This window comes from Crotalus tigris, unplaced genomic scaffold, assembly GCF_016545835.1.
Source record: "Crotalus tigris isolate CLP2741 ecotype Arizona unplaced genomic scaffold, ASM1654583v1 scf7180000018270.1253626, whole genome shotgun sequence".
In the NCBI taxonomy this organism is placed as follows: domain Eukaryota; kingdom Metazoa; phylum Chordata; class Lepidosauria; order Squamata; family Viperidae; genus Crotalus; species Crotalus tigris.
The window spans coordinates 100618-117085 of record NW_024096916.1 but is presented as its reverse complement, the minus strand read 5'-3'; positions in this window follow the sequence as shown (position 1 = coordinate 117085).

The window sequence follows — 16468 nt, the reverse complement described above, 5'->3', positions numbered from 1 at the left end:
ATTATTGTTGTTGTTGTTGTTGTTTGTTCCTCCTCAATTTTTCCTGGGAATCAAGGCATAATTTTGCCCAAAGCTTTAGAGTAAATGGAACAACATGCTTATGTGTATAAAATATCAAGACTAATTGCTGCACAGTGCTGAGTTAGAGTGTTGGGATTTCAGTTTGTGGCTTTTCAGTAGGAGGTATTTATTTATTTATTTATATTAAACATGTTTTTTTAAAAAATATTAAACAAAAAATGGATAAAAGAGTAACATATAAGTAAATAAACGGGGGATTGAAAAAGTAGGAGGGATGATGCAAAATATGGATGGAGCTGAACATGCTTTTCTCATCATGGTCTATTACTGTTCTGAAAGGAATCATGGTGTGCTAAAGTAACAGTGAGCAACTTTAATGGCCTATGATATCTGTGTTCCCATAAGTAATATATGCAGAATGGCATATGAACAGCTGTTTATTCATTTGTTCAGCGTTAAAGATTGATTTTTTTTTCTGATGCTGACAAGTCTTTATCAGATAAGTTCTTCAAGCAATAGCCACCATCTGTCAGCATTCTTTGTTATTTTTCCTTTCAGGAGAAACTTCCCTTGTGTATCACACTTCTAGACATTATCTCCTGTGTAAAAAAAATAAGAATTTGGACTTATGAAAAAAAAAATCTAGAACATAGAATAATTGAGTAGGAAGGGACCTTGGAGGTCTTCTAGTCCAACCCTTACTTGAACAGGAAACCCTATACAATTTCAGGTAAATGGGTCCTATTTTCTTTCTTTTCAAAAGCCTCCACTGATGGAGCACCCACGACTTCAGAAGGCAAGCTATTCCATCATTTGATTGCTCTCACCATTAGGAAATTTCTCCTTAATTATAGATTGCTTCCTTGGTTAGTTTACATCCAGTGCTTCTTGTCTTGCCTTTTGGTCCTTTGGAAAATAGTTTGACCTCCCTGGACTTTGTAGGCACCCCTCAAATATTGGAACACTGCCGCCATGTCACCCCTAGTCCTTCTGTTCACCAGACTAGACTAACCGAATTCTTGCAATTGTTCTTCCTATGTTTTAGCCTCCAGCCCTCTAATCGTCCTTGTTGCTTTTCTCTGCACTTTTTCTGGAGTCTCAACATCTCTTTTATATTTGTGGTGATCAGAATTGGATGCAGTATTTTAATCTGTGGTGAGTTTCTTGTTTTGGGAGCTTGGGTTTCTTACATTAGTCAGTAGCCATGAAACTAAGCTATTCTAAAACTAGAGAGAGAGCTTCTAGAGTGAATGGGAAGATAAATCTGTTATTGGTGTTCCTTTATCTACCCTACAAAATGGATACTCCCATTAGAAACAGTAATGAATTATCCCCTTTTGGGGCATTTAATCAAGTACATTGAAGTTACTTGCCATCCAGAAGTTACTTGCCACCTATTCCCTTTCAGAGTAAGCAACTCTATGTAAAGTTCCGGATAAAGATAAGAAGTAACAGGCAGAAGATTTGAAAGGCAGGAGAGAGAAAAAAATTGGAATTAAATCTAATTTACACCAAAACCACTTACTCTGTATCTTTTTATCCTTTATAGCGAGGCCTGTCCATGCTTTGTTAATTCATGCTGATGAGTTTGGCATGCTATCTGAAATTTCTCTATAAGAAATGTAGAGAGACAGTTTTCATCCCTTTAAATTGCCCCCATTCTCTCCTCAAAATACATAATGGAGAAAAAAAATGTGTTATGTCACTGCTCTACAGATTGTTTTGCACACCTCTTCAACCAAAAGGTGCTTCATGAGACAAAGTTGGGCAATGCAAAGACTGCTGTTCTCATGTTGGGCAGTGAATGTAGCCAGCTGTTACCAAGTGGAGAGGGTAATAAAATAATATTAGCAGTTTTCATGGCTCTAATAACTTCTAATTAGACCCCCAGAGGAGTCGCTGACCCTGTCAGGAAAATCAATCAGGAGGCATAAAGTCCCTTCTTGCCATCGGACACTTTGGTTTGAAACCAACCAGATGACAGTCCTGTGCTGCTTTTCAAAGTTGCTGGTATGCTTTTGGACTTTGTAATCTTTCTAATTTGGCAGCTCCAAAGAGTTTCATGGAGATTTGTTCAGCCTGTAGACTAATGACAATATCCCTGCAAACTAAAAAAATCCCTCTTCACCCCGAACAGCTTGCTGAGCACATTGGATCTGGTCCAAACAGGGTTTTTGAATGTTCTGTTCTGCGTGAAGTATTCCCCACGCAAGTGGGGAAACTCAGAAGTTCTGCTGCTCTGAGCCTCCCTCTCCACATCTATGAGTATCCATGAGCCCACAAAGTTTCAACACAAACTCAGCTGGAACGGGGAAATGAAATGTCTCAGCCATTCACCTGTTAACAGCCATCTATATAAAGAATCCAGATTAGAGTGAAATGAGTATTTAATGAAGTAAAAAAAGTAATTAATATTTTATCACTTGTCTAGTGTGAAAGCAAAAAATAGAATGAGCTTCTCCCCACTTCTGTCACTTCTGAATAGTGCTGGCTCTGTGTATAATGAGAGGGAGAAGTGTTATTAGTATTGCCAAGTTCCAAACCAGAAACTGGTTCTCTGAAGTTGAAATTGCAGAAAAACGAGTCAATTAAAATCAAACCAAAATTGCCTACTGCCCAAACTGATAATTCAATGACAGGTGAGCTTTTGGAAACATGCTGTCATCTCAATCATTTTATCCAAAGGTAATTTAGCAAAGGAAACATTCAAAGGCAAAGGTGTGTTATTATTGCTGTTTTAAATAAGAATTTCCTAAGTTACAGGACTTCCAAAAATTGTGACCAAATTAAATTGCGTAATGTGATGGAAGGGGAAAATTATTCAACGCATGGGAAGCAACAATCTTAAAATGCATTTAATTAATTTAATGACAATGACATTTACATTTAATTAAGATAACCTTAGTTCTGGTCCTATCTTTGGCAACTCTAGTTTTTAATTTTCATGAAACCTGATATGTTGCCACAAGAAGATGCATATTTTCTGTGGACAATTGCCAATTGGAATATCAGCATTTCCTGATGTTGGTGCAGTGTCTATACCCAATCTGTGCATCCTGTTCTCTTATTGCTTTCCCACCCCACCCTACCAGACCCTTACCCCCCCCCAAAAAAAATGCTGGTTACCATTCTCTTCTTCAGAATAATAATTTCTAAGTCATGGTGGAGAGATCGATAGTCAGAACTAACTATGAGTTACTTAGCATCATATATGCCAGTAGATATTTTATGCAAATTGTATTTTTGGGAGCAAGTCAGCAAGCCAGAAAACAAAAACCAGAAAGCATATCTGCTTTCATCCATCGCCCCTTATACATTTTATAGGATGTTCTCTTCCCTGGAATTTACCACGCACATCCTAATTACTGTTTGCAGGGTTGCTAAGCCATACTTTCCTAACTCCAACAGATAATACCTATCTGTTCTGGTACACTAACAATTTGGTTCCAAAGTATGGAAAGGAAGACAGCAAAATGAAGGACCTCCTCAAATGGACCATGGGAAAGTTTTATACTATTTCTGGGTGAAAGAACAGGAGTGAGCAGACAAAGGAATCATTTCAAACTTCTCTAAAGAAAGAATATATTTTGCTGAGCAACATCAGAAGCATATATATAAACAGGTTGACAGAGGCAGAATTTGTAAAATACTTTTCTTTTTCTAAGATGGGTAGCCTAAGTGGAGGGTGGATAGTGGATAGCAGTCCAGAAATATCTCAGGAAGACAAAAGTAAGCTTAAACAATGTTGGCTCTCTTCTAAAAATGTATTGAAAGTTTGTGTCACCTCTTTTTTTCTTTTTACTTTCTTTTTCTTTCTTTCTTTCTTTTTGTTGTATGGATTTCAGTTTCTATTTGTTTAGTTAGTACTCAGGTTCTTCTATCAGTCCTTAAGCAATTTTATGAAAAATCATGGAACTCTGAAAAACGGGAGGGAGGGAGGGAGGAAAAGAATACTGAAAGACAAGCACTTCTTGCTAAAATAAAACATAGGAGAGATATCAATGTCTCAGAATAGGAGGGGAGGGGACTATAACCAAAAATGGTTTGAAGGCAATCACTAGAAACTGTGATGACCCAGAGCACAGCACAAAAGCAATGCAGAGAACTGGCAATGTAAACAATACTTTAATGGTTGCAAATTTCTTTCAAATGCTCCCACACTTGCTGGCAAGTCTCCAACCGAAATTCACACAGTCACCTTCCAGCTGACTTTGGCTGAAGGCAGATTCAATACAGCCTGATTATTATAGAATGTCCTCAAGGCCATAAAGATAACAAATCAAACAAAACATCAACTTAATGAGTCCGCTTGAATCTCAGCTTGCCTGCAGAGTTTGCAAAGAGAAAAATCAAAATTTAGTCTGAGGTCGTAATTCAGGAAATCCACGTGGTCAGCTGGTCCGGTTGTCAAGATGTCCAGGTTTTCCAAAGGCACAGAACAAGAGCAACAATACACTTTTCCAAGATTCAACGTTTGTTCCTGACAAAGACCCCACCCCACAGTGGTTCCTTATATCTCAATCCCCAGATGTGCCTTGTGGGGTGGGGCAGGATGCTCTCCTCCCGAGCGAGTGAGGCTACCTGCATTGTTCCCTCCTCCTCTCCACTCTCCTAGCTCTAGGATCAGGTGGGGGTGGGTCTTGCTCCTTGCCTGAACTCTGTCTCCTCTGTTCCAAACCTGAAGGGCCTTGGCCTGCCTCAGCCTGCTCCTCCCCACAGTCCTCCGAAGCCACAAACACCTCTCCCTGGGCCTCGATAGGGTCCTGTTCCGGCTCCATTTCTTCCTCCAATTCAGGCTCAGACAGAGGCATGACAAAAACTAGTCTCTGTGATTGCAAGACTAACCTGCAGGCTTCAGAGAAATATCCAAAACAATAACAAAAAGGGTTTTTTAAGTACATCAGAAGAAATAGAAAACTCAAAGAAGCAAAGATGTCCAAAATAAATATGAGATACAGGGTATAATTCCCTGGAAATTCCTCATATGGTACCATACAGTACGGTATATCAAAGTTGCTGTCACCACTGTGGAGTTATGCGATTCAGAAAATGGTGGAGAATTTCTTCTTCATTTTGGAGGAATTCAGAGGAATCATCTACCCAATTTCTTCACAAACTGCAGAGTTTCAAAAGGTTATTTGTGCTCAATTTTAACCAATCACCAAGCAAGATTTTCTAACATATCTTTCTGCTACTCAACTACTTTAGAATTGTTTCGATTTGTTCATCTCATGGCTACGACCTATGTATGAGGCACTGACAAATCTCACATACACAAACTAAATGTCAAAGATAGGACTACTGCTCCCACTGCTCTTCCCTATACTCACCAATATCAACACACTGAAGTGGGACAATTCATATATACCTTTTAGTATGATAATGCTCTAATTGCTGCACTGGTGTTTTACTGCTTGAAAACCTAAAAACATATAACACTAACCACTTCTTTCACATTAATCCACATATACATATTAATGAAACTATGGCTTGTTTGTTCCCCATTCAAATATACATCAAACATCAAACATCTACAAAGAGACAGCTCTTCTGATGATAAAAGTCTCTCTCTCTCTCTCTCTCTCTCTCTCTCTCACACACACACACACACACACACACACACACACACAGAGACACACACACAGACACACAACAAGAAAAAGATACCAATTTATCACAAACATACACACACAGAGAGCCCATTATAATTCAGGAATAAAAAGTGCTTCAGTTATCAAAAACCTCTCAAATTATGTAGTGTGTGCCAGCTGTTTCAACTTTGGGAGAGATATGCTGTGTGAGTGATAACTATCAGGACTTGTTGCCAATTTGCTTAGCAAATCCTTTCATTGTTAGTGCTTAGATGTGCTCTGAATGCAGGGCCTTTTCATGTTGATGCTTTTGGCCTTGACTGTTAAAATATCTCGGAAAGAAGAAAGGCATCTCTGCTATCCTAACCATGTCCAGTGATGGACAGTCCTTTATTCAGAATCTAAGTCTCAGGAGTTGCCAAAGTTTCTTTGAACCTGAATAGATAGACCAGCCCCCCACCCCTTCCTCTCTTCTCACCGCAGCATTTTGAGCCATGCTCTGTTTCCAAAATCCTGATGGAGTTGCTGATTTTTCTTTTTTGGACCTGACAGTTTCTTTGTTGAGCTCTCTGATGAAATGCTGATGATATTCTTACGACAGGCTTTCTTTCTTTCAAGCTGTGACTGATTTCATGCTGGAGCTAGCACATTGTCTGGTTGTAGGGTGTTCTTAAAGCATCCCATAACCAGATATGAATTTAGGTCTGAAAATCTGCTAGGGACCCTGCACGTATCAGAAAGAATCCTTTCTTTTCACTGAATGGACATGGTATTCTTTTTATTACAGTGGTATCTGGCAAAGCTATCCCTTGGTCTTTATTTTCAAAGGAAGGTATAGCCTTGGCAGATGTGCTTTTAACACATTGAGAGAGATATACACACACAAGGAAGAAAGGGGAGGGGAGATAATTGCAGATTATATGCAGAAGAAAGATGGAGAAGGAAAAAAATCAATATTAAAAGTTCTCATGCTTTCAGTGACTAAGAGCATGAATTTTGAGCATGAGAGGATCCAGGTCATAGAGGACTATGTTAAAGCTTTTTCTAATGGCATGATCATTTTTGGTTTGTGTGCATCAAGAAGAAAACCATCATTTTATTTTAATGTGTAAGAGCATTCAAGCATTTACTTCATTTCTTCTCCCACCTGCCACCCCTTCATGTTTTTACACACAGATACCTCACACTCTGAGAGGCACTATAACCAGACTTGTTTACCACTATCTATTATATATAAGGCTACATTTGAAAGGTGTTTAGAAATTTAAATTAGCCCATTTATGGCATGAATGTATATATATTTATCTTGTTTTCCTCCTCCCCCCCCTTCGCTACTTCTCAAATAAATAAAATAACAAATAACTAGTAACTCAGAAAAGTAAGAGCAGAGTAGCTGACTTTTAAGGTAATACAGAATTGCAACTTCACTTTTCCCTTAATCCTAGTTTGGGATACTCTCAGCATGCTGCCTTTATCCTATAAAAACCTAAAAACCCACTGTTTTATATAGTTAAACATTCAGATATTGTTTTCAACATATAGCAAATAAACTGTTAAGTGGAACAGGCTGGTAAAAGCAAATTTGGTCTACACAGTCAACTGTTAATATGGTAATTGTGAAGGCTGGCCTTGGCTTTCTGCTCTGTAAATAGGACGTAATGGTAATATTAACAATGCATAATAAATACAGCACTGTATAATGGGATTATATTACTTCAATTTGTTATGTACATATATGTGCTTTCAATTTATCCAAAGGTACTCATTGAACTACTAAATCATGCATGTTCAACTTGGCTCTGGACAGCTAGTAATGTAGCCTTACAAGATTATAACTTTATTATGTATGTATGTATGCATGTATGTGGGTCTGTTACAACAACAACAACAACAACAACAATAATAATAATAATAATAATAATAATAATGTTGGAAGGGACCTTGGAGGTCATCTAGTCCAATCCCCTGCTCAAGCAGGTAACCCTATACCATTTCAGACAAATGGCTGTCCAGTCTCTTCTTAAAAACTTCCAGTGTTGGAGCATTCACAGCTTCTGCAGGCAGGTTGTTCCACTGATTAATTGTTCTAAGTGTCAGGAAATTTCTCCTTCATTCTAGGTTGCTTCTCTCTTTGGTTAGTTTCCATCTGTTGCTTCTTGTCTTGCCTTCAGGTGTTTTGGATAATAGTTTTATACACATACAAACACACACACATAAAAAAATATGTATGTGTGTACATATACATATACATGCATCCAGTTTTGGTTGAATATGAATATTAATATGAATATATGCAAACCACACTTCTCATACTGCATCTAACTTTGGTTGGAAAATGTAAAAAAGATGTTGAGTCTCTAGAAAGAGTGCAGAGAAGAGCAACAAAGATGATTAGGGACTTGGAGGCTAAAATACATAAAGAAAAGAGGGGGTCAAGCTATTCTCCAAAGCAGGCATGTCAAACTCGCGACGATACATGACGTCACGCAATGTATTGGGCCGGTTTTGCCATTTCTGGCAATGGGGTGGGCGCGGCCTCCATGTGACATGTCCGGCCCGCGGGCCAGCAGTTTGACACCTCTGACCTAAAGGCAGGATAAGAAGCAACTGATGGAAACTAATCAAGGTGAGAAGCAAACTAGAATTAAGGAGAAATTTTCTGACAGTTAGAACAATTAATCAGTGGAACAAATTGTCTCCAGAAGTTGTGGGAAGATTGGACAACCATTTGTCTGAAATGGTATAAGATTTCCTGCCTGAGCAGAGAGTTGGACTAGAAGATCTCCAAGGTCCTTACAACTCTATTATTCTATTGTTCTTTTCTATTACACACAACACACACACACACACACACACACACACACACACACCCATACACATATACACTATATTATATTTTTTTATATATGACCCAAAACAATTCCTCTTCACTCAATGCAGCCCAGACAAGCCAAAAGCTAAGAGGTTCTGTGTGGAAAGCAACAAATTTAGATCCTGGCAGGTATTAGCTCAGCTAACCTAATTTGTCACAGGCCTTTTTACATTTGTGCCTAATTCTTAGGTAAAGTTATGGTATGAATTGGACCAAAATCATCCACTTTGTTATGGCAGCATGCTAAATGTATTATTTTAGATTTTTTTCCAAGCTAAGTAGGAGTTTCTTTATCTTTTGATTTCTTCTTAGCTGTTTCTGTATACATTACTAGATGGGGACGTTTTCATTTTATTTATTACTGCTCTGAAATAAAAAAAGAGAAACAATATTAGAATCTCTCCTTATCCTTCTCTGAAGGAGATCCGTTTGTTAGATCAATTTTAGTGAAAATCATTTTAGGCTTGAATGAAAAAGTGAAATGGTTACCACTGTAAAAATTCTTTGTTACAGCATATTTTTAGAAAGACTGAATTTATGTACATAAAAAACCTCCGAACCTGAAGTTTCTGGACTTAAATCAGATAATTGATATTATAGTCTAATAGAGTAGGAACTGAAAAAAAAAAAAAGATTGGTTCCCATGGAATAAAACTATTCAACTTGCTAATTGAAATAAGCAGCACAGGTGGAAACACCTTTAAAATGAAATAAAGTTCTTCAGATCTATTTAAAGCTTGTCATAGTGTTGTCTCATTTGGCTTAATATCCTTAAGTGTGTTAATATGATGTTTAAAAAAATCATTACAGTTTAATGATTTGGATTATTTTTGGTGTATATAATAATGATTTGGATTTATCATTATGTGAACTACTATGGATTTACCAGGTAAATATTATTTTTCCACATTAAGATCCCAGGATTACAAAGTTCAATTGATGATATGTGTTCATTTTCTACCAATTACCTTCTCTCTGTTGGTGTACAGGAAAGATTGATCATACTGTGCCAAGTCAACATTTAATAATGTATTTAAAAATAAGCTGAATGATTATTTATAAATGTAATTCTTACTGCTTCCCTTTTTTCTTATTTGGGCTTGTTTAATTTTCTTCTTTTCTCTTTTGAATTTCTTAGTTTTTCTTTACGCATTTATATATCTTTCTTTTAGTTGTGTGTAAAAACATTTCCTTTAGCTCAATCAGAAGAACAATATCTATATATGCCCTTCTAGTCATTAGATACCTTGCCTGTATAAGAAGCTGGCCAAAGGAGAACATGGAGGTTGTTGATGTGAAGACACAGAAGCTCATCACAATGTACAGTGGTCTTCACAGAAATCCAACACCCAGAGACTGTTTACCAGCCAGAGTAAGGTTAATGACAAAGTCACAATCCTGGATGAAGCCCAGAGTATGCAGGATTGGATCAGTAAGATGGCACCCAAAGATTAACTGCTGAGAGCATGCTTGAGACATCAGCAGACATGGAAGAAAGATTAAGCAGAGGACATGCATGATATCTGCCAATCCAAAATAGATGGATTGGCAGACATTAGGGGAACCTAAAAGTGTGTGGAAAAAACTAGACTAAAAGATGGCACTCTGGTCATAGCAACACAAAAACAGGTACTAATAGTAGATCCATAGAAATAGGTGTCTACTACACTAGGTAGGATCTGAGGTGAAGACCTGCACAAAGACCTGGAAACAGTCCAAAATATAGTGACAGGGTGTAAGATGCAAGCAGGAACAGCATACAGTGAAGTGTAGCTGTGTGTCACCATGCCTCTTGTTCCTATATACATCAATGAGAAGGAATAGCTGCCAATTGGTTATTTATTTATTTATCCATCAATCAATCAAATTCCATTTTAATTCTGAGTGGCATAGAATACCAAAACAGCATGCAATTATATGGAATAAATAACACTAAAACCATCTCAAAGATACAACATTCTCACCAGGTTCCCATCACCAACAAACCTGGAAGAATAGCCAGGTTTAAGGGCCCATTTGAGCAAGAGCAGAATAAGGCCAATACATATCTTTAGGGAAATACTATTCTAAAGCACAGACATTGTTACAGAGAAAGCCCACCTCCTGGGCCATGTTAGATTTAATCAATGGTTAAGAGTGTGACAACTCTATAAGATCAAACAGGATGTGTAGAAATTATATGAGATGCATCTCCTTCAGATACCTGGCAATATGTTATAAAGGCCTTTATATATGATAGCTAGTATTTTCATTTGCACTTGGAAGCTTACTGGAAGCCAGTGCAGCTCATTCAGAGGAGGTATATTGTATATAGGCATGTCATAGTATGCCATAAATGCCTGTGCCATTGCATTCTGAAGCAGTTGCAGTTAACAAGTTGGAAGCCCCAGGTAAAACACATGTGAGGTGAGCAAAATGTGAATGACTGTCCATTCCAGAAAGAGGCAAAGTTGGTTCACAAAACAGATCTGTGGGAAAATCTTCCTGGTCACAGCTGCTCCTTCATGTGTCCAGAAAACTCCCAAATTATTCCAAAGTCCCTGAAATGGAAGTATACTCCTTTCAGCACTAAAGATGGAAAGTCCAGTTCTGGGCTTAAGGAATTTGGAGTCTTTGTGTCACTTCCTGAATATGTATGTGGCTGTGCACATTTCTCTTGAAGGCTATCTACCTAACAGATTGCTGCTTCAAACCCTCAGGGAAGTGCCAGATATTTTTTTCCCAGCTATGGCTGTTGAAAAAATACTTGTGGAGTTTTCTGGCTCAAAATCCTACAGTACATTTTGCCTGCAGTGAAAGGTTGAGCCATCTGTTGTTTCACCTCAAACTGCAACATGTCCACTTCATTAACTGAAATGTGCAGATTTAAATGAAGAAAAACCAGCCAGAAACATCTGGATGTCAGGGATTATGGGGTAGGAAAAATCAAAGAATATAGGGATTGGAACATGAAGTAGCCTAGAAGGATAAAAGCCTGAAACTATCATGGGAATGAAAGAAAAAAAGGAAATAGCTATAAAGCAACTGCAATAACAATAACAATAATTGAAGCATGTTAGAGTTAAGAGTATGATGGTTCTTATATTGATTGGAAAGGGAAATGTTCTCCTGTTTTGGTGGGAGGATTCCTCAGTTTCTATCCTCAATATAAATGAGCTCTGAAATACAGGTTATCACAAGAATCTTTAAAAAATCTCTGAAAATCTATGCTTCAGATAGTGTCTCAAATAAAATTAATAATGATAACGATACCTTCACAGAACCGAAAAGATTGAGATACCTCAGTGTAAACATAATACAACAATTTAGAATTGCTTTATGTTAAATTGATGCAGGTTCCTTACTAGCAAATCCATGAAGAATTAAGCATTTATATTCTTGTCTATCATAAAATGAATATTAATGACAACAGTGCTATGCCGTGCCAGTAATAGACAGGCGTGTAAAGTATGCAGTTAGGTATAAGATGAATCAGTTTTAAAAAATGGCCAAATGTTGCCTTTCAAAAGGTGATGAATATTTCATTATCCCAGGGGAGAATATCCCTAAAATGATGTACCTTAGCCTCACAGTGGGATCTAATTCATTCCATTTCCACGATCTATTTCAGTTTTCCTTGAATGGGATTCTAAACAGTATCAGTTATAAACTGATATTTATAGTTATAGTTATATTACTATAAATTCCACATTTTCTTTCTTCACTTTCTCTTTCTATTTGTTGTCTTCTCTAACTGTAGAAAGATTTAGAAAGTATTACAAATAAAGGTAAATTCAGAACTGGATCAAACATAAAAAAGATTGGACAACCACTAGTCATCCTTTCAAAGATATTTCTTTCTCTAAACAGAGAAACAGAATGACCATAGGCAGACTGGTATTTTTTGGTTTTAAAATTAAAGAAGAAAATATCATTTTATTAGAGCAAGACAAATATAGATGCCTTTCATTTAATAAAGGACACATTTAATGACAAAATTTGTGGTTGTTCTGCCATTCTTTAAGAATATTCTAAGATTTTTCACTTCTTTTTCCTTGGCTTTAATTAATATATAAGTGAGCATGCTGGAATACCACTTTCTCTGGATAAATCAACACATACTCTACAGTTTGTCTTTTCACTTTATATATATTAAGAATAACACATGGCTATATGGAAACTGTGTCCACTGATGAGGGACATCTTCACTCTTTAATAAACAGATCATAATTTTTTGGAATCATGACAATGTTATTTTTGAACACACCAATGTTTATCTTTGTTACAATGAGATTCTTGTGAATTCTTCCTTGAACATTCATGTTGCACTGCAAAGCCTTGGAAGATTAGAAGATCTTCAGTTTCAATTTATGTGGTGGCAATACAGAGAGTTCAACTGAATCAAAGAAATCAGTTGACAAATGAATAGCATTCGGTTCTTCACTGACAGCCCTGAAGGAACAATATAATTTCATGATCAGGGAAGTGTCTAATGCATATAGAATTGATTTTCTTCATCATTTCATTCAAGGAAACCAAGATAGAGTTCTTTGGGAACAGTTCTGCAGGATTATCAAATGTTGAGTAGATGAAATGCCCTGTGTTTGTCTCTTGCATTGCAATTCATGCAATAATTTCTGACTGCCACCATTTTGATTAATTGTACCATTTGGTTTTGAAAGTTATATTTTTCAAGTGGTTTTTTTTTTCAAATTTCTAAAGTTTTTTTTTTTTGCAAATATAAAAGAACTTCATGATGACACTTATTGATCATGATATTAGGATCATTGATAGTTCTCTCAGTTTGGAGGAAATCTTCAGACACGGTATTCTTGAACTGATTCCATAATTGTCATGGATTGATTTCAGTGCTTGTTAGCAAGATGAAAAACCAATCTAACTGTTCTGGGGATTGTTTTTATTTCTGCATCGTCTGTAATTTGTTGCCAATGATCATCAGCTTGCAACAATTCTTTCTCGCTCTAGACATCTTTGAATGATGGAAGGATATGTCCATCATACATCTCCAATGATTCAAAAGATACTGACCCTTTTATGTGATGAATAAGCAGTCTTAAGTAGTAGAGGTCACTACTTCATGGAGAAATGGTATGCATGCAATCCAGAACATTAATTTCAAAACTTCTGGAGAATTCCTCCACTCTTTTCCTAATCTTCCTTCTTTTTTCACCTCTTATTAGTCCAATTCTAGAATATTGAAATATCCACATGGTACTGTGTTTTTGCAAATGGATCATGTTTGCAAAGATCCATGAATTTTATTAAAGTGGTTTTTGCCATATCATTACTTCCCTAACATTGTCTAGACGAGTTCTGGAGTTCTTCGCTATGCGTGATAGGGGATGGAAAAAAGGTCCAGACCAATGGGGCTGAAAGGCCTGAAGGAATCCAGTGGGAGGGGAAAAGGCTATGGGTAGTCATTGAGGGGAAAAAGACTTGCAGGTATCCAGTGTGTAGGGAAAAGCAGGCGCAAGGCTGTGGCGATCTCAAAGAGAAGGAAGTGGAGCATGGGTGTTTCAGGATGTGGAAGAAACATTGGGAAGCCTAGGACAGGTGAGCTTGGACCTGCACCTAGGTCTCCCAGAACCTACCCACCCTTAAGACAGTGCTCTGTTTAATGACTCACTTGGTCATTTAATGGCTGCATCAGGAAGAGCAGGGGATAGGGCTCATTAACTGAGGCTGTCTCACTCAACAGTCATCACAACATGCAACTATAATTGGTAAGCTCCATTACAATAATAGTTTGAGGTCCACTGGTATTTGCTTTAAAACTGGAAGAGAATCACTGAATTATATCATTAAAAAAACAGACATGCATACAATTGCTAGCCATACTGTGATTTTGTTTGCCAGGGTCAGAACAAATATTAGAGGGGCTTCAGCTATGACTAAATTTTCTACTGGTCTGAATTCCTGGGGCAGTAATATCCTTGGCACTGGATTCATCTGCCTTACTTTCATATAATAAGTATGGGTCCACAATGTTAGAGAGTTGATTTAAGTCTGTTGATTTCTATGAATATTAATATTCTTGGTTTATGGTCTACAGGCAATTGTGATGAGGCTTTTTAAATGTAATATATCTATATGTATATAAAAGTATAAGAGACTGGATACAAAATCATTTCATACATAGCATATGTTATATCACAAAAGAAAAACTGTTGATAGATCATGTCAACTTAATCTTTTAAAACTCCCCATTTTGTCCTCTTAACCAGTAAAATGTCTTTAATATTCTTTTAGGCTATTTTGATAAATGTAACCATACTGTGCTTCAAACGTGACATGATTTTTAGTTCAGGTCAAACAAGCACAACAAACAAAGATTGTTCAGAAGCTAAATGAAGGGGATTTGACTGCCAGAACCAATTAGATAAGAATATAAAGGAACAAGCCAATACTTCTGTTCTTCTGGACAGTCCATAAAAACAGTAGGAAAAGAGCCCGGTTAATTGTTCACCAGTGCATGTGAGAGGCACCCCTTGTATTCTGATAATTGGGCTCTTGGTTACCTAGAATTCAGTCAGCAGAACAGGGAATTGTGTTAATAGAAAAGTTGAGACATGAAAAGAGAGTTAAATTCAAAGCTTAAGTCATAAAAGACAGGGCATTTTGACATGAAAACTGACATGTGTCTTTCTGAGTTTAACTGATCTTTTTTAAAGCAGCCAAAAGAGAGCTTAATTTGCTCATTGTTTTTGTGGAGCCATTTTATGATCACTTTGACTTGGTTTTAATCTTACTAGAATGAAGCTTGTATTTTCTTTTATTCCTTTTATTCTTCCTGCCACTTGGTTCATTTGCTACTCTGCATCATCTGTTTCTTTTTCATTCCAGATTCATTGGTCGTTTTGACCACACCACAAAAAAAGAGAGACTAAAAGAGCAATTTCAAGGAATGTTTAAAACTTGAACAGGCCTTTCCTCAACTTCATTACTTGGTTTTAAAAATAGAACTATTCATTTTTTTTATATCGGTTGTACTGTCAATCAGATGTTTGGACTGGATTTGGCATTTTTGTCCATCTATCAAATTCTTCCCATGGACCTGGGATGACAGTTGTTGTTTAATTAGATTAAAAAAAAATAAAGCCTTCAACTCTATTGAATTCAGATATAATATATTATTGTACACCTTGATGAACTTTATTACTCAGGGGGGAAGCTATTTTTATTTCAAAGTTTTCCTTGCAAAAGTTTCAGAAATCATTTTATTTCACATATAAATTTTAAGAAATTATTTTGGTCAGAAAATAATATTTTGAGGCTTTGGGGTTTTAGATCAAAATATTTATTTGTCTTGGCACAATGATTTTAGTTTATTATTTTATTTTTCTATTTTATTCTATTTATTTCTACCACTGCCCAACTTAATCAATGATACTGAATGGCTTATAGTTTGATATTGCTGGACAACTTGTTACTTAATTTTAACTGCCTGAAGTTTTATTTATCACTGTTTTTATTTGACATTATTTTTGATTATGTCAACAGTAGTATCAAGATCAAAATGAAGAAAAAAATAATGAGTGTTTAGCATTGTGTCTATGTAATACCGTGTTTTTCCAAAAGTAAGACCTAGCTTGATTTTGGGATGTGGGCCTAATATAAGCCCTACCCAAAAAATAAGCCCTAGTTTTGGGGCGAGGCACACCCCTAAAATCAAGCTGGCATGTGGCAGGGTGGAGCTTACCATTGCAGCCAGGCCTCCCATGGATTGACACTTGCCTTGCCAGCCCACTTCTTCTGCGGCTGAAGGAGCTTCATTCTGCAGCTGAGAATGGAGCTTAGGCCTGCATTTCGCAGTCAGAGGTCTTTCCAGAAGGCCTGTGCAGCCAAGCTATGGATTAAATCCATAGTTAGGTTCTCAGCTGCACAGGCCTTCATGAAAGGCCTCTGATGGTGAAATACAGGTCTAAGTTTTATTCTCAGCTGCAGAAGAAAGCTCCCTCAGCCGCAGAAGAAGTGGGCTGGCTAG